Here is a 20,235-nt window from a genome sequence, read left to right as displayed (position 1 = left end):
ATTGTTTTTGCGCACTCCTATTGATCAAAATTCGGGTTTAAAATACTTTGATCAGCCCTCTAATATAAGAAGTCCATAATAATATTATTAAGTATAGCTTTCATATTTTTAAACCATATTTTAATATCGAAATCCAGATAAAGTATGGAACTAATACCGCTTATTTTCCTCTAAGAGATGAGCTGCTTTGTTTGTATTTTGGACTTGATATAATGAAAGTTCTAAAACTATAATTATTTTTAGAACTGTCATTAGGTTAGATTTGGGTTTGAACAGATGCAAATAATTACGGATTATTAATTTATTATTTATTGCGCGAGAGCGCAAAAAATAATTATCTCTTCTCAGAAGTCAAAAATTCACGCCAAAAGCAATAAAATCGTGTAGGTGCCATCGCGGCGGGAACGTTCGTTACCGAGCGTTCTCACTGCAAATTGCAATTTTTATAGACCATTTTTACATTGAAATAAATATTCAATTTTTAATATGGACTTGCGTTTGATATATTGATACTTAAAGACCCTGAACTAACGAAATCGACTAAATATTCTCCTGACATTATTTAAAGTCAAGAGTGCGAAGATTGAGTATACTAATCAGACACCTAATTAATTTCATATTAAAATTCCACAAAAATATTTGATAAAAGGGTTAGTTTTATTAATTTAACATACAATAAAATTAACCTAGGCACCTTTAGTTAAAAATTAACATATTAATTGATTTATTCTTGCAAAATCAGGTCACCTTAGTCATTCCACTCATTAGGAAATAATTTCCCAATTTTTTAATATTTCACTTTGTTTTATACGGACCCTAAAACATTTTAGCTAAGACTTTGAACTCGATTTTGACACAATAGGGGTGACGAAATGCAATTAAGCAAGCAAATTATTTTGTTAATGTAAAAATTATAAAAAAACCATGTTACCCGAATTAGCATTTTTATAATTAGAAACAATTTTATAATTTAGTCTGTTTTATAATATTTAGAGTTATAAATCGTTTAATTTATAATATCATTTTAAGTAAAAACTAAAAAAAAATATTTTAATGGCAAAAAAGCATTTGCAAAATTATCTTAAAAATAAAATACAAAGCACTATTTTTTTGTCTAAAATAATAATTCGCTTACTATATGTATTATGATTGTAATCTGGATGTGCATCTTTATGCAAGAAATTCGCAGAGATGATCATAACGACCGAACCACAGATATTAAATTAAAATTAAACACACATACAATAAACAATATTAATGAATACGACTTCAATGCACCCAGTGTGTTAAAGATACTGATTAAAATTCTCTAATATTTAACTATTGTATTGTATTGAATTCACAATCTCTTTTATACTCTCAATGTAGTATGTATTCACATTTATATATATTTACACATAATTTTTCTCTGAGTAAGATATTCCACATCTTATTCGAGTCATTTTAATTCTTCGACAGATTGTTGATGCTCCACGTTTTGATTTTATTGTATATGACTCATCTCTTATTTTTAAATGATTTTTAACATGACTAAACGACGATTCTTTGTTGAATTGTTATTCTGTTCTAAAATTACATTAACTTCTTATTTCACTGTCGACAATATTCTCATAACCATTGCTCCATATCATATTACCATCAATGTTATCTTCTTTCGGTCGCTTATTTTTATAATTCAATTCTTAATTTGATATTAATGATCATATTTGCATAAAATTATCAGTGATACAAGAAATTTAAGCTAGGCACATTTAGTTACAAATCGCTCGGTCGAAAACTATCATATTACTTTAATCATTGTTGCAAAATCAGGTCATTAATTTTAGTTATACCATTTGATTGGAAATAAACTTCACAATTTTTTAACGTTTTATATTGTTTTACATGACGCTAAAATATTTTAGTGAAGGCTTTAGCGATGTCAAAATATGTCACTCGAATTAGCGATTATTATAATTTAAAACAATTTTATAATTTCATTCTATTTATAGTTCAATCCATTGCTCATATTATACAGCAATTGCAGAATTAAAAATCACCCCATCCGAAAAATATTATTCATGATTTACATTAAAAAATAAACCAAGCATTAGGATTTAATCGGAAAAAAAATGCTTTATAGATTATGAGAAAGCATTTGATCACATAAGAGATTATCAAGTTTTATCGGCCTATATGATATTGACTTCTAAAAAATATATTGAAATCAATCAGATCAAACTGAAAATATTCAAATAAAGAGGAAAAAGATGTATTCTTTCTCCAAATATTCCGAAATCATATTCCGCTCCAGCGACAAAAAGGATTACAAAGTGCCGAAGAGACAATTGACAACATTAAAAAAATAATTAAGAGGCCCTCCCCTTAAAAAAAAACAATTTTCTGAATTATTTATATATAAAATATATCAGAAACATTAGAAAACTTTAATGTAATTTTATTTACTCCCATTAGTATTAATATTTGCGATTTTTATTATATTATTTAGTAATGGAATATCTTTAACTTCGATATTTTCAACCCTAAATCAACAATGACAGTGGAGATAAAATAATCTCTAATGCTTTAAGATTTTTAACTCGTTAAAAACATATGTAATGCAATAGAAAGGAATGCCATTATATTTAGAAAGTGTAAATTATGGTTCTTGAATTTTTTACAATGATCTTTAATGGTTGTTAGTGAGGATATTAGGGCTGCCATCAAAGCAGGCCGTGGGAAAATAATACTTCCGAGCCTCATAACAAAAATACCATTTAATATATTTTTTTAAATTGTAATATAGTTTCTTGAATAAATACAAATAGGTATGAGTTACCCATTTCTAAGCTAAAAATAAATATAAAAATTATCCATCGTTGCGACATTTTTATTGAAATAATATTTTATTCGAAATATTACAATTAGTCATCAAAAGTTATTAAACATATCTACTCATATTATTTATTTGATGATTTGCTCCTCAGTGTTGCCATATAGTAAATTTATTTACTGCACGTAACATAATTTAAAAATAACATTTAAAACATTTAAAAAACACTTTTATTTAATTCACATGCACTTTTTATATACATATATTCTTGCTATGATTTTTTCCAGTGTCCCTCTAGGAGAAAAGGCTTCGGAAATTTGTCCCCTCCCCCCCCCTGTAAGCAGGCCTGTATATGTATATAGTATACATGCATAGATATAAAAATATATAAACTCACAAAAATACAAAGGTATTCAAAATATTCAAAATTATTTATTTATTCATTTGATTTTCATGTTGAGACAAACGAATCAGATTCTTGATTGGTACAGACTACACTTAATACATCAATGTGAAAATCAGTAAGTTAATTTCTATATACGATCTTTGTATATTTCATTTTAGAATAAGATGAATCACAAATATACGTTGAGGTGAACAATATCCGCAATAGGTGGACACAATTTTGTAGTATTGTATTTTTCAGATACCAGTTTGCAAATACTCATATCTCCCTCTTTTGTTTATACATTGCTTTTAGATTCGTATTGTTTTTAAACCGTATTAAATCGGGCTAGTTGTTCAATATTGTGCTAAGGATTTTTTATAAACAACAGTCCTGAAATAGGGTGTTAAATATCTTGGCAGCTGAATAATTTGAAATTATATTTTATTAATATATATTTTTGTTACATATTAAGGTTAGTAATATCATACACGTTTTTCGGATTATTTTTAGAACCAAAATTGCGGAAAATATGGCTTGAAAATATTTTACTTCCTTCATGGAAGCCATCTGTAAAAAGCGTCATCTGTTCGGACCCTTTTAAACCAGATTGTTTTTCTCATAAAAGGTTAAAATTAAACCAACGTAATGTTAATGTTGAATACTGATGCTTACAATTCTCATAGAAAAAATAATTTATTACGAAAATTAAATCATATTATTTTAATTATTATATTAATAATTTATTACAAAAATTAAATCATGAAATTCATATACATAATCATCCGAATAATGACGAACTTTTTTCTTGCTTTCATTAGTCATTTTTTGCAATGGGTCAGTTATGAAATATAAATAAAATAAGTTTATAAACCAAACAGAATATAGAATTTAATTAAAAAAATTTAATACCGGGGATAAGTACATTTCAGATTTAACTAAAGATGCGTAAATTGTTTTTATTATTTAATTTACTTTTGCGGCTTAAGAGACGGTTTAGTTTTACTCTAATTATTTAATATTTATAACTAGTTTATTTGTATGACATTTACACGAAAGATTAGAATCCATGGTATAGATTTTTATTTTGGCTAATTTATTATCGGTGAAAGCTTTTTTCCTTCTACAAAAAAATATTATTGCGGCGCTTTTAATGGAATTTCCAGTGACTATCTATTTGTTGAACTTTTTTTTATCTTATTTAAAATGATGGGCATTTTAATAAGAACATAACAGGGATATAATTTCTGTGCGGTTCAGTTTTGGAAATCACTCCTAAGGTCCTAAAAAGTTATTATAAAAGAGCTTTTCTTCCGCTGGAATTTACTTTGCATTTATTTTGATGTATCATAATTCAGTGAAATATTATCTCCAATATCTATTGCAATTAGGTTTAAAGTAGAACTTCTTGCAAATGATCCGGATAAAATTTTTCAGCTTGGTATAAACTATTTGACCTAAATATTTATAAAAAACTCATTGAATTTGGTTTGAAATTTTAGTTTCGCAATTATGACGAGTTAATATAAACAAAACATTTATAAACATAATGTGACACAATCAATTTGTAAGGCCTATTCAATCAGTCTTACCTTAATCATGGACGCTAAAAGACCGTCCATCGATTTCATCGATTATCTTCAGCTTTCACAAGAAGAAAGAATGCAATTCTGGAGGACTGGTGTAAGTGTATTCATGTTTTTTAAAACATATAGTGGATGTGAATGTATGAATGTCTCTTTATGTGTAGTTTTTATGTTTAATTAAATCAAATTTCTACAATACCATGGGTTCTAAATTTTGTACATCATAAATAAGGATCAAGCTGTATATGTATCACTATAAAAACATTTCGCGATTCTAAATCAGTACATATAAAATGGAGTGTTTATAATTAAAGGATAAAACATTTATATTGTATAAATATAATACGTATGCATTTAGAAAGATAAAATAGTTATGATTCAATTTTAACAGAAATAAGGTTTTTAATGCAAATTGTAATTATTATGAATGAAAAAATGTATGTAATACAGTAAAGTGTTGCAGATATAATATTACATATTATTCTTAAAATAAATATTCTTATAAAAAACACATGCCATCTAAATTAGAATCTAACATTATCGTCCTTTTTATTGTTAAAAAATTTCGGCTGTAGAAAAATTACTCTCATTTTGTGTTGATGTTGGTTTAATTAGCAACAAAAATGATTTGTCCTCTTGCTCGTCGATTAAAATATTTTTTATTCTATCTCCATTAATTTCTTTAATGGAATCGAGAGGTCCTTAAAATTCGTTGAGCCATTAAATAATTTGCGAATAATTACATATTTTTGTTTCTGAAGGATAACTAAAGAAGTCATTATTTTTTTCGTTGGTGAAAGATTATGGATTTTGCAAATATTTAATTAATAACATGAACGTCTGGTTTCTTTAATTATATAATTTATTTTTAATTTTTAGCTTAGCTGATATTTTTTAATTGCTTTACCAAAAATTAAGGTTCATTCAGCTATCAATTGCCAATAACAGCTGATGCTACTTTGCAAAAACCATATAAAAAAAATTTTGGATTATCGAAAATTAAATTTATTCTGCCGATTTTCATGCGTATTTTATTTTATTTTTAAATGTAAAAGAAAATTGCAAAAAATGTTTCGATCTTCTGAGTGTCTTTTTTTATTACTTAAGCAAAAATAAGGCAAGCTTTTTTGTCATTTCCAGACCTCTATGTTATAAAAAAATCCTACATAAAATAAAATTTCTCGAGAATGCAATTTCTTGCTTTGACATTTTTTTCGAGAAATTCTCGAGTAATAATTCTAGAGAAGAAACACTAATTTAACACAAAAATTAAGCTTCTTACCTATACACCCTGATAAACCCTGTACCCGTTCCAGATGTTGGAACTACTACATGAAAATAAACACACAAAATTGCAACGACAAAAAAATAATGTTATATCCATCCTTTTAAATAGTATTTAGTTAATTGTCCACTATTGTAATTTACACAACACCAATGGTCCTCAACATATTTTTAAACTCTCGGAATTCATAATTGTTTTTATACACTAAATATATTTATGTATGAACATAACAAATAATTGCATATTTATTTATTGAAATAATCTTTCATATGAATAGATGTTTTTATATTACGATTTTGTTGTTATTTCACGAATTTATTTTACATAATATAGGAATTTACTATATGGGAATAGTACCTTTTTGATATGTCACGCTTAGTCCATATTTTTGTACTTTGGTGCATTTACTGTAATATTATTGTTTGTTCATTTATATGTTGCTCATTTTTTTATTGCTTGTGTAAAACCTAATTGTAGTTTTTGTTAAAGTAATATAATCATATAGATTTGGCAGGGTGATCCAATTCGAGTTCATATGCTTATCAGCACTGTAAATCAGACAGCTGTCAATAATCACTCATGTTTATATGTTATAATGTCAAATATAGGGACGTAGTTTAATTTTTTTCTAAATGGGTAAAAGTTGATTTTTGTTATTATTTCATATACATCAAGATTTAAAGTATTTTTTTTATTAAATAAAATGCATTTTTCTGACCAAGTTAAATAAAATCGTGCCGTCATAGTAAAACGCTCGATTATCAAGCGATTTTTATAACAATATTACTAGTGAAAATAGAATAAAGCATATCTAAACCGAATTTTGATCAATAGAAGAGCGCAAAAAACAATTATCCTTCCTCAGAAGGGAAAAATCCACGTCAAAAGCATTGCCGTCGTTGCGACATATTTTCTGAATACCATATCATATTTTATGCGAATGATTTTAAAAAAAATATCTACTCATAATATTTATCTGATTATTAATCGCGTTTTCTTTGCTGCTCAGTGTTGCCATATAATGATCTTTCAGTCCGGGTCAAAAGCAATAAAAACGCTTGATTATCAAGCGTTTTTTTATAACAATATTACGAGTGAGATTAAAATAAAGCACATCTAAGCCAAATTTCGCCCAATAGGAGAGCGAAAAAATTAATTATCCCTTCTCAGAAGTGAAAAATCTACGCCAAAAGCAATAAAATCGTGCTGTCATATCATATTTTATCCGAAATACTATTATATCAGCTATAAAACATAATTAATTTTATGTGTAAGAGAATTTTTGATGGTATAAATAATTTTGATTGAATTTCTCAAGGATACATTTTTTTAAATATTGAATTACTAATTGTGGGAGGTTCGGGCAGCTCTTATCCCCTTCCTTTTGATAAATGATTGTACATATACCATAGTTTGAGAATCCCTGATCTTAGACAATCAGGGTGAGTTAGTACTTTATATAATATAATTTTCTATATGCTACGAATATTAGTAGAACGCGATAATGATTTATAAAAAATATGATTGCAACATTGAAATAGTTTTACATTCTTTTAACATATTTGCACAATAATTTCATAAATTTCTTAATAAAACACCTCATCGTCATTCTTTAGTAATTAGGGTGATCTAGAAATCTAATTTGCCAAAACAATGGTGACGGCGCGACAATGAAAATGTTTTTATAACGCAATATTAAACAATCAGTCTTAAAAATTTCATTATTATTCGTCAGTTTTTCAAAACAATATGTCACTTTTGATTGTATGCTTTTTAAAAAGTATAGTGAATGTAATTTATGGCAATGTCTAGATATTTAGACACACAAGGCAAAAGGATAAATTTGCACCCCTATATATTTTTTTAAGCAAAAAATAGTATGGTGTATATTATATGAACACAAAGTATATTATATGAAAAAATATGGAACACAGTAATAGCAGAAAATTTCGGATACATTAAAAATTAAATGACAGCAACCTTAATATTTTTTATTAAAATTTTTATTCAATAGTTATTCTTACTTATTTTGTTGAACAGTCTACAGCAAACATATTTGAAATCGTCACATAAAATCAATTAGAATATCATAAATTTTCAGTTATATAAATTACAATTTTTCAGTAACTCAAACTCACTTTTTTCTAGAAATATGTATCAAATATTACAATGGAAACAATACTATATCGTTGACCCTTTTCTTCAAAGTTTTATTTCTTGTGCTTTCGTGAATATATTATTTTATTTAAATCAATGTGATTTGTAAAATGACGCTCAATTGATTTTATTTCCATATTTGAACATTTTTCCTGAGCAAGTGACGATCTTAAATAGTGTTTTTCTATATACAAATTACTGAAGCCTCTTATTATCTAAATTCGGATATGACTGCATTATAATATACTCTCACATTATTTTTAATATATCTAAACCTGATCTGGAAGTAATAATATTGCCTGATTTTTTTAACAATTTATTTCTAATATAAATTTATTAGAATTAACTGAAAAATCTTATTCTGCTTTTTGTAAATTTTCTGCAAAACAATTTTTTTTCTGGTGAAATTTCATACAGTTTTTCTCCATCTAAGTTGCGTTATTAAAATATCTATCACTCCTTTTATATCTACTGTAAATAAGAAAATATCATTGAGATCGATCACATCATTTTCTTTCAAATATCACTTAAAAAAAATATTTTCCTCTATGGTATCTCTTATTTGCTGCACGGAATTAGATAATCCTTTTATTAAACCAAAAGTTTTTTTACAGTAATGTACACAATTTTTTTTTAATTTATTAATTTCAATAAGCTTTTAATTTCGACACGTTGTTAGAATTGTTTTTAATTTTTTTAAAGACATTAACAAATTATATACTATAGTTATTAACTGATCCAATTCCTTGATGAAATTTGGTCTTGAGGTCTTTTCAATACAGACATTAGTTTATCCCACATATTTGTCGAATTCACAAAAATCATATTGATTCTCTGAAGAATTCCGAAAAACATAATAATGCTAGCATTTTTACACAGCAATTTAAGGAACATACATGACTTTTTCATTTTTCCGATTAATTATAACATAAGACATATTTGCCCCGTCGTCATATCCTTGACCTTTGATCTTTAAAATATCTGCTCTACCTTTTCATAATTAATCGATAATTTAATTTGAGAAACCGCTTCCCGTTTCTTAAATCTCATTGAATAAATTATAAAATTTGTACAAATCAAGCAATAAAGATTCGATGAATGAGTGAAATTCGTCTTGAATTTTATTAGAAAAATAAGAAACAGCTTCTTATGCTTTTTGATGTATTCCAAAATCATAGTATTGTATCAGCTTATTATATTTTGACTGATAAATTTATCAAACATAATAGTTTTGTAACATACAATAGTTGTAATTAATTATAATTAAAATTTTGATCTGACGGTTGAAATTTAGGAACCCTTTACCATTTATTACTTATGTATTTTATTTCCTAAATGCAATTCTAAATTGATTTTGTAAATAAAATTCAAATTGTCGCAAGATGATTTTAACCATAGATCTCAACGTGCATTGGAATTGTTCCGTTGTGAATCGATCCGAAATGACGCTGTTTATATATTTATTTTAAAATTTCCAAAATCACCAGCTGCATTATATCGTCAATTTTAGATATGTTGTGCTAATTATAAAAAATAAAATTTTAATTTTTACACAAATTTTAACATATGTCTGCCCTGTGTGCTTACCCCGCAAAATGAGTAATAATTAATAAATGTGAAAACTAAATATAATCGAGTCTGAAATATTTATGATCTGACCATTCATAAAAAAGTTAGCCTACCCTTGACCTAAATCATAATACATGCTATTTCATTCTAGTTATACAGACATCTCAAAAGCTGCTTAAGATTCGCAACAATAACTTGTCGTTTATTATGCCTTAAAGTTATTTGTTAGAACAATTTGTTTCGTGCCTTATGTAACGTGAAAAAATGCATAATATATTTCCGCATTACATGATACAAGCGGTTGAAACCATCAGAATAATATTCTTCAACCCACTGCTATGATTCACTTTTATTTTTATTAGGAAAATTCTTGTATTTTGTTTAAAAATTTAGTTTTGCAATTATGATTAGCAGTATGTAAACAAAAAGACAATAGTAAGACAATTGCGAAACAGTAACATTACACAAACTTATCGACAAGCAATGTCTATTCAATCAGTCCTACCCTAATCATGGATAAGACGACACCTTCCACCGATTTGGACGATTTTCGTCGGTTTATTTATGGAGACGATGTACACTTCCGGATTACTGATGTAAGTCAAGTATTGCTATTTATAAATTCAGTGAATGATATTATATATATATATATATATATATATATATATATATATATATATATATATATATATATATATATATATATATATATATATATATATATATATATATATATATATATATATATATATATATATATATATATATATATATATATATATATATATATATATATATATATATATATATATATATATATATATATATATATATATATATATATATATATATATATATATATATATATATATATATATATATATATATATACCTTTTGATTCATAAGTACGTGCTCATGAAATTTATTTCAAACTATTATTTTTCGTTTAAAACCATTCATATAAACATCTTAAGAGCTCCTTGGAGCAAATAGATACTCATCTAATTAATTCTATTTATAAAGATAAAACTCACGATTAGTTGCAATTTTATTTATTTATATTATTAAGTATTTACAAACCTATTCACATCAAACATAAAAAAATAGGAACGTTTTTCAAAGTAGAATTTTTTGAGCTTTTTATGCCGCAAATTTATTTATAATACAACTACACTCTAATGAATTTATTACATAGTTTTCAATCATATGATTTAATTTTTCTCGATGTAATATTTATTGTACCTATTCAGTGAACTCTTACAGCGAGCTTTTGATTCCAGCGTTTCTCTGGTCCACTCAAAACTTTATTTTTAATGTCACAGTTACTTAAAATTAAAATCAATAAAAAAAATAATATTATGACTCATATCTAATAATTGGGTGAGTCGGAAAGTTGTTGCCTTTGTTTCTAATATAAAGATATAAAATACGTTTCCGATCAGAGGGGCGAACTTAACATTAAAATAACTTCATAAAAATTAATTTAATTTTTATTAAACTGCTATCACCAACAATATATGTATCTATCTTAAAAATTTTGATACTGTTTTCAAGAGTTTAATTGTAATTATTGTAGAAAAAATAGAATAATTAATTTTACTTTTATATTTTATTTCAACACTTTTTCGAATAGGTGAATTAAATAAAAAGCTTAATATTATTTTATAGAAAAGAGAGAGCACTGACGAAAATCTTTGGCCTACCCCATTTAGGCGATAAATCAATAGTTTTATGGTACAATTTATTAGGCGTATTTCTTAAAATTCGTATCCAGAAGATATGTTTACGCCCTAAATTTAACAATTATTGTTTTATGGAGGGTAAGACGCATTGTCTATCGCGCATCCTTTTCACACAAAACGATTTGCGTGATTTATATTTCGTTACGGCGGTTCGTAAATTATTTTTAATTAATAACGCAATTACTTAGTCCAGAGATCTCTCTTTGATTGTTAGGCTTTACTGTCGAGATGAGCTAGTTTCACTTTTCATCTGTTCGAAATGGTCATTAAAATGGCATCTATAGTGCAGGTTGTTGAACCAACCCATTGTTATGATTCACTTCTATTCAAAATGTATTTACGCAATTGGGTCAATTCTTAAAAAATCACCTCATCGTATGTGTTAAAAATTTTAATTTCGCAATTTGTAAACACAAAGACAATAGTTTGCGAAATAATAACATATCGACAAGCAATGTCTATTCAATCAGTCTCACCCTAATCATGGATACGACGACACCATCCACCGATTCGGACGATAGTTGTCAGCTTTTTGAGGAAGACGACAAATACTTCAAGATTACTGATGTAAGTCAAGTAATGTTATTTATAAATTTAATCCTTTTTGATGCGCGGTTTCTGTATCACTTCTGAGATGTTTTAAGAGCGGCTAATATAATATATGAGCCGTTGATTTTGAATGTGGGGCAAGTCCGTATTAAGTTATTGTTGGATAATTAATGAACTGATTTAAAAATATTAGTAAACAATTTTTATATTCTATAATTATATTCGCGTTATTTATACTAAAAACATGTTTTTAATATGGCCTAATGGAGCTACCTCACTTTAAAAAGCAATGATTTTTCAAGAATTTAATTGCAATTAGAAAAAATAGAATAATTTATTTCTTTATTTTTCTTATTTATTTCAATACCTTTTTCGAATATGTGCATTAAATTAAAAGCTTAATATTATTTTATAGAAAAGTGAAAACAGCAAAAAGGAAAATATACAGTAATATTACTATTAATTTTTGAAGTACTCATGATGTGTGGGTGTTATAATATAATGCAATAAATCCATTATATCTTTATATTTCTCTACAGTAATAAGCCTAGTTTTTCTATTTAAATATGGCAATGTTATTTTATCGAAAATCTTTGGCGTACCGTGTTTTGGCGAGCAATCAATAATTTTAAACTGTGAATCACTTTCGATTGATGCTTTATAATGCAATTTATATTTATATATTTTTGGTTCTTTTCAAAATTGCCTCTTCCAGAGGTTTGGTTGAATGAAAGTCTTTACTTTTAATTTGTGTACTGAAAATAGATTTTATTTGCGATGTTGTATTAATTTGTAATAATTCTCTAAATATACAGAAAATTGTTTTTTCGAATCACTATTTTTACAACTCAAAAATCGCAATCATTTGCAAATCAAATGTTAAAACAAAATATTTCCTGGATTTATTGAGACTAGCGTTTTATTTTCTTGTAAGGCTTTTTTTAGCTAGTTCAGCATCTTTTAAATGAAGGTCTTGTTTCAATAGATTTGTTTTAATTTGCATATTGAGTGAATCGCACTTTTTGCACATGTTTAGATGATGAATGTGCAAGTTAAAAATATTCCTATTAATTTTCTCCTTAAAATTTTCTTGCATTGACAGCACTGTCCACTCTTACTTGAGATATATGTGATATCGTTTGTATATAAAATAAAAAGAAACGGTTCAATCAAACTTCCTTGGGGTACTCCAGCTGGAATTTTACGCGGCATCGATTGTTCATTATTTAGTGAAACAACGTAGCATCTACTATTTTGTATTTGTATAATTTATGAATCAAACCGTCATACCATACTGTGTCATAAGCTTTTTCTATATCAAATATTAAAAGACCCGTACTATCACTCATAATAAAATATGCTATGTCAAACTTTTTTCTCCAAAGATATTTTAAACGCATAAGGACTATTTTTTTTAAATATTTTACTAAATAACGGAGCGATAATTATTAGGAATTTTAGTATCATTATCGGATGAATTTTAGCGCTGTTCTAAATGGTTGTAAAATACCAGACTATTCAAAAAAGTCTAGACTATTTTATTTTTCATGTTTATATTGACATTTAAAATTTCCCATGAGCTTATTTTGTTAATTGAAAATTTTTATATTAAACTTTTAACTACGTTTTCAGTTTTAGTGATGTTTCTATATTTAGTTACTATTTACGCGATCATATTTTGTTTTTAATGCTCTGAATTTTCATACGAGCTTCGAATGAATTTTTTCAACTGATGTATGATTGCGTTTCATCAATGTTCGATATACCTTTCAATATTATTAAAATTTCAGACACACACATTCTTGCACTTTTACCCTTACACGCTCACACTATACCGATGACAAATGTAATCAATAAGCTCATAGCATAGACTGGAGTTACCGGATTGTTCAAGCGTACCAACTTGGAAAATTTCACATTAGTTTAACACAGATAGCTTTTCATTTATATAAACACAATAATATATTGAAAGGCGTTCTAAGTAATCGATTTTGTCCAGGATATATTTTATTTTTAGAACGTAAATAGCTTAACTAATTCTTTTAATACGCATCGAACTGAAAATCTCAGGGAGAGGAAAAATATTATTTATTTAAAATACGTTTTAAAATGAACATTTATATGTATGTAATTTATTACATATTTTTATGAAAAATATCAATGAAAATTTTTATTTAAAATAAATTTAATTGAAAAAGATGATCGAGAAATACTATATTAATCTACAATATAATAATTAAGGCAGTTTTCTAGCTCAGATAAAATAGTGATTCATGAAAATCTATTTTATATTTTTAAAAATAAATAAGGATATTATTTTATATCGTGTGAAATAGTGAGCATAAATAAATAATAGGGAAAAATTTTCCCAGATGCATTTTCCCACTGTGAACGTTTGATACATTTCACGCGCATACCCTCTCTCCTTACCCCCGTCCTTCGGTAGATTACGATGGCGATGTTTTAGCGATTTAGCCTAAACACGTTCATTTACGCGATTTTAGTGGCATATTATGTGCTTATTAGATATAATATCATTCAATTATTATCGATAAAATATGAAAAAGACTTCTGAAAAAAGTGCAACGATGGATTGAAAAAAAGTGGATTTTTAAAAGGCTGTAAATTAAACATTGCAATATTTTACTTATTAGTAAGTATAATTTTATTCATTTTAAGGAATAGATTATATTTATATGATTAAAAAATACTGCTAGCACGGCTTGCGAAGGATGTGTAATTCATATTATTGGAATAGAATTGCATACTAGAAATTACGTAAAAATTGTTACGTAATTTTTATGAAGCATATGTTACATATAAATATGTCAAGGTGATATGTAGCTTCGATCCAATTTTATTTTATTATTAACATATGCTCTTTTGCTCGCCATTGTCTTATGAAATCATACGTAAATTTATTGAATTCAAAGCGTTTTGCACTGTGCGTTACATTGCGATATTTGTATTGATTGCGTGCAGCTCTAGTGCTTTTCTATTGGATGACCTAACACAAAGGGTTGCACGTAAAATTTATAACAAAGAATTAATTTAATATGTTTTTATGAGTATATTTTTTATATTGCGGATATGGTATTCTCAATATTTTAAATGGAGCCAAATGATATGATATGATATAAAAATAAAAACAATAATGGTATACAAGTTATTTATATATATTTTGCGATTTTAATAGTTAGCCTGTCTCTTACAGTGTAAAAAAATCCGCGCGCTCCGATGATGGTCTACATATAAAGTGTATAAGAATAGTGATTTACAGTTTATTAAAATATGAATATTTGTAATATAAAAATAATCGAAATTGTGCCATTAAGCAGTGGTTTTAAATCTTATATATCTGTTGCAGTTTCTTTTTGTTTGCTATATTCCTTCACAGATATATCTATAATAATTTTCAGCAAACGCGGGTTTCGTCCGCGTCGTTCCACAGTTGCGTTCCACACCTCTTGCATGTTATGAGGAACTGGAAAAAAATATGTTGGTTTGTGCTCATATATTTTATGTATGCACTAAAACTGTTTTTTTTTGCAATATTTAATTGTATATTTATTTTTTATATAAAAGCAAACGATGACAAATGATTTGTATTATGAAATAAAATATTAATATTTATTTTTCACATATTTCTTAAATTTAAAATAGACACATTTTCAACTCTTTAATGAGTTAATTTGTTAGTTTGCACCTGGGAGTAATTTAATTTTACGTATTTTTTCTTTAATTATTTCTGTTCTAATTTATTCAATATTATTTTACATTGTATTAATAGTACATTATAGAGAAAAAATTGCTTGCTTTGATTTATTTTATTACTTTTTTGTAATATTATGTTATAATAATTTATTTAATAAATTAAATTTCATATTTTTTTTATATATTATTCAATATTATTTTATAAAATTAATTTGAAATATTTTTTTAATTTATTGCTGTTAAAAATATTAAATAAATATAATGTTAATTATTTATTATTATGTAAATATATAACAATCTGGGGTACCTCAAAACAGTAGACCACCGTACATGTACGGCCATACCGTTCAAAACATGACCATTTGAAGTGAAAACTGTCATAATAGATTTATTTAATAATTTATTTTATATATTTATTATATGTATATTATTCGGCTTTCGTGATTTTTTTTAAGCAACACAAAAACTCTCAGAATTATTTTATAAAATTAATTTGCAATATTTTTTTTTTAGAAATAATTTACATTAAATCAAATTAAAAAATATTATATAAATATAATGTTTTTAAATATTAAATATTGCGTACATTAAAACAGTGAAAGATCGACCACCGCACGTTAAAACCTCAAAGGGTTAAAAAAAAGGTGCAGATCACTAATGTATATAAATGTTAAAAAACACTGCTTTAAAGCAACATTCATCTAATGAAAAATGTGTATAAATATTCGTATTTTTATTCACTATTTTTTACATAAGTAGATGTATAATGGAACGCGCGGATTTTAATTATGCGATCTAGTAAAGATCACAGACCGCATTAGACCAATCGGTAAATCTGTCGTATGGAAAATTAATCGACCCGCAATTTTTTGAGTATTTTTAATGTTTTTTAAAATATTTTTTATTTTCTTCGCAATTATTCATAGATGATTTTGATAAATCGTTAAAGGTTTTTAAATGCAATATATTTAAAAAAATTATGTCAAGCTTCACAGAAAATGTAAAACTTCTGCATATCTAATTTCATAAATATGTAGCTGTTTTCTAAATTTAAATTTAGTATTTAAAATCGATTTTCTTTTTGGTTACCATTATTAGTTCATATTTCGGTAGAATTTTAGTTTTCATATACATATATGTGTTTTGTGTGAACATTGAAACGCAAACTTAACAGTATTTTGAATAACCTGAAGTAATTTTAATTTAATTGTAATTTTTATTCTATTTGAGAAAATTTCATTTATCGAATTGTTTGTCAAAATCTAAGCTTTAAATTTCTCTCATGTAATAATAATGCGATGTCAAATCATGGTACACAATATTTAAATGAACATTAATGCGGAACCATATTATGCTTTTTGCTTTCTGATAATAGAACTTATATGAAAAAACTACATAATACACGTAAACATTGTATAGATTGTACTCTCCTTTTATTATCGTTTTTAAATCCATAATTCTGCAAACTTCTCTCGATTTTTTTTTTTAAGGCAAATTTATATATTCAATGAGCGTAATTACTTCATTAAATATTTTTGGTAAAAATATGTTAAATCCATTCATTATAAGCATTATGATATTACATTTCAAACTTAAATAGTTAAATATAATCTTTAATGTCCATTTAAGTAAAAAATATTGACATGAAATAGTATTATTAGCTTTAAGTGACAATGTTACTTTTCTATTTTTTTTAAACATGGAAAATATGATTTTTACTTCATTAAAAATTAATATATTCTTAAATCCCAATTTGTGGCCAATTGAAAGTTGACAAGTTGGTTTATCAACTTTGATGCATTTTTGACTCAGCTCCAATAAAATATACTATGATACTTTTACCAATTTAATTTAGTTTTATATATTTAAGTTTTTAATAAATAAATTATCCATAATTTTTTCTTCGAAATTTTAGTTTCGCCGACGAGCAAATATCACTATGGAACACATTGAGGATTTAATAGAGTTTGCGAAATTTTTATACGCCCACAACGCCATCACAATAGCAATTAATACACATTTAATAAGACAATCCCCTATCATGAATACGATAACTCATTACTCCAATTTCATCGATATTATTCGGCATCTTAGAAATTACGATAATTACCACAGAATTACCGATGTAAGTGAAATTGTGCTTTTAAAAAGTGTACTGAATGTGAAGAAGTGGTTAACCCTATTATTTGTGTAAATATTAATAAGTGGATAACCCTATTATAGTAGTCTGTTGTGAACTTTTTTGATTGAAAACATTTTTTTTTATTTGTTTTTAATAATTTCTGTATCATTAACACTGCATGGTATACAATATAATCATTCAAATACATCGAACTCGAACCCCAATTATGCATGATCATTTTATATGTTGCGTGGTTTGTCAAATTTTGTGTAATGTATTTTTTTATATGTGTATTTGAATCAATGTAGCATAAAAAACATGAATAAAACATATAAATATATGTTGTTAAATTTCTGTCCTGTGATTGGTCGGTCACACTGAGGGGCAGTATCGGTATGTGTATTTAGGACAATATTGTTTTTTTCGGATTTAATATCTTATCTTATTTTAATCAAATCACATCATCAAAAATTGAGATAGTATGTTAAAGTTGCTCGATTTCGATATGCGGAGTGCGTCACTTCAATAATATATTAGCGATTCGCGTTCTGTATGATACGTTAGTTCGTAGCGTCCTCAAATATGGCTCTATTGTCCGGAATATTAATAAATCTGTTGTTATAGATTAAATTTAAAGAAAAATCTGGGATATCTATTAAAATGTGAATATTGATCGTATCCGTATTTATTTCATAGTATATTTTTGTCAATAGCGCTACAATTTAATTCATTGTATTATCGGTGTAGCGTCTATTCAATGAAGCAGTTTTTAGGGGTGGTGTCAACAATCTATCCATATTCAGAAATTTTAAGCTCTGAGCTATGGAGTGTCATATTTATTGTTATAATTTATTATTTCCTGTAACATTTTAATGATAATAATAAGTGTGTATATAAGTGCATGTTTGAATTGATGTATAGTATATGTATGTATATATGTATTTCTCAATATGATATGAATAAGATAATTTTCAAAACTCCCCAACGGTAAAGTAAACGATTCGATACTTAACAAAGCGTTCAAATCTAATTTCTTTATCAACATTATATCAGGCGCGTATGATAAGATACTTTACCTTTCACTCGCTCGCGTGTTTAGTGACGACAGTGAGTGAGAAAAAGTATTTCAACGTACGCGCCTGCATTATAAATACCTAATTTAATTTATTATTATTTTGTTATTTTTTGTTATTTAATTAAAAAAATATTTTCATTATTATATATTCCTAATTTAATTTGATAATTGTCACATACTTATGGAACCAACGAAACTCTCCTATATGTTACATTTAGTAAGAATTCCGCATGGGTTGAATTGTTTATTCCTTGATTTTTTTTTGCGTCCCCCTTGAATCAGCCGCCCGCGCGTCAAGACGCGTTCGCTCTCCATCAGGATCGACCCTGAACTTGACGTTAGTTCATTCAACTTTTGATCCACTGAGCGAAATTAACTTGCATTGTAAGCGCAAGGTGCCCGAGAAGGAATCGATATTGAACCACCCTCCATAGAATGTTCTCTGACGACATGGCTACCTAGGATTCTGAAACATTTTTGCCGTGGAATAATTTCGTGTATGATTTCATTTGAAAACTGTGTTTTTAATTTTAATCTCTAGATATGTGTTTGTTCGGTTTTACGCTGTTAAAAAAAACTTTTTTTTAAATATCTCAAATCAAACATATTTTGCTCCTTATATGATATATAAACGCATGACTTTCTCACTCTTCTTGCACTTGACCTACATCTTGAACCTCTCCCGCTGCCCATGAAGTGTGTCAGTTGCTTTTTGAGAGTGCACGCGTGTTGCTGAAAATTTTCTCGTCCACTTTATAATTTAAATGCCTCGATTTAAATTGAGGGATGATATAATATTATTGTTTGTTACAGGGAGCGTCATTTGCGGCGAATGTCACCCATGATTCAGCGGTAAATGTTCATAATAGACAGCAAGTAAGTAGTTATTTTTATTTTTTTAAATACAAGCGATTCAATTCAATATTTTTAAATAAAAGTTATTCTAAAAAAAATATTAATGTATCATTATTGCAAAAGTCTTTCGGTTTTTAAGGTGCAAGTAAATGAATCAAAAAATAAAATGTGTAACACAACATCTTTTTCTACAATTGTTATCTACATGTCGAACAAAATCGATTCTACAATTATTCGTCAATATTTTATTTCAGTGAACGTCAGAGCTTCCACTTTTTATCTAAAATACACGCACGCTAGTCTAACATAGTCTAACATAATCACACATTAGGATTTTTTTTTAATTTGTGCTCCACATTTGATACTTACCAGCATCCCTGCCC

This window comes from Plectrocnemia conspersa, unplaced genomic scaffold (genome assembly GCF_051122295.1).
Source record: "Plectrocnemia conspersa isolate PC_06_02 unplaced genomic scaffold, ASM5112229v1 ptg000006l, whole genome shotgun sequence".
NCBI classification, from domain to species: domain Eukaryota; kingdom Metazoa; phylum Arthropoda; class Insecta; order Trichoptera; family Polycentropodidae; genus Plectrocnemia; species Plectrocnemia conspersa.
The sequence above is the reverse complement of the archived record's forward strand: the minus strand, read 5'-3'. Positions refer to the sequence as shown.